Source organism: Seriola lalandi, unplaced genomic scaffold (assembly GCF_002814215.2).
Source record: "Seriola lalandi dorsalis isolate HSWRI2012SDOR001 ecotype SW California unplaced genomic scaffold, Sedor1 jcf7180002011040, whole genome shotgun sequence".
Classification (NCBI taxonomy): domain Eukaryota; kingdom Metazoa; phylum Chordata; class Actinopteri; order Carangiformes; family Carangidae; genus Seriola; species Seriola lalandi.
In genome coordinates, this window is record NW_019481693.1 from 1 (window position 1) to 781 (window position 781).

The following is a 781-nucleotide window of genomic DNA, read 5'->3' on the forward strand; positions in this document are numbered from 1 at the left end:
GATATTATTATGACAACAGAAACAAACAGAATTTGATTTGGAAGTTGAACTATAATACACTGGGAAGACCTAATAGCAGTACAGTGAAAAGCTTGACAACTGACCTTGTTTTTTATGTTTGCTACTTCCACTGTCCACGAAACATGGCTCTGTGTCTGACACTGACAACTTCCTCTTCAGCAGGCTCCCCTTGTCTTGGTCCCCCAGCTGAGGAGCAGAGCAAACTCTCTTCAAACCCTCCTCACCACAACTGGAGCCATGCATCCGAAGCGAATGAGCTCGGCTCAGACCAGGCCGCTCAAGACTTTCCCAGCGTTTCTGGAAGATGACACAAGCCCAAGTGTAAGATGATGATGAAGGTCTCTTTAACGATGTGGCAACAACTGCACTGAATCATTCCATTAATTACTATGTAACATCAGTATTATTATCCAGCGTGGTAATACCTGCTGGTTGTCCAGATGGTGATGTGCAGAGGCAGCTCGGACCTGGTGTTGGTGTTGTCTTTGGACTGGGCTCTGAGCTTGGGAATCGGCCACAAGGGTTTTGCTGCGCAAATGAGGCGATGTGTTCTGCGTTGTTTCCCTCAGCCCAACCTTGACATTCTTATCAGCCGGTGAGAGAAGGTCACACAGTATCTGTAAAAAGCACCTCAGTTTGTCAGCAAAGCAGTCCTGCTGAACAGGCATACTTCTCAAAATTCTGACTAAGAAACTGAATCTCCACAATGGAAAGGTGAATATGATGGCAGTCATTTGGTGCCAACATGGGTACTGGTGTC

At 46.4% G+C, this 781-nt stretch overlaps 1 long non-coding RNA gene across 1 annotated transcript; it reads right to left on the reverse strand.

Moving 5' to 3' along the window:
• Nucleotides 1-105: 105 nt before the first annotated feature.
• LOC147819952 (uncharacterized) lies at nucleotides 106-729 on the reverse strand. Its single transcript, XR_015438542.1, has 2 exons — nucleotides 447-729; nucleotides 106-318 (listed from the first exon to the last, which is right to left on the reverse strand). It is a non-coding gene; the product is annotated as an uncharacterized LOC147819952 (long non-coding RNA).
• Nucleotides 730-781: the final 52 nt, after the last annotated feature.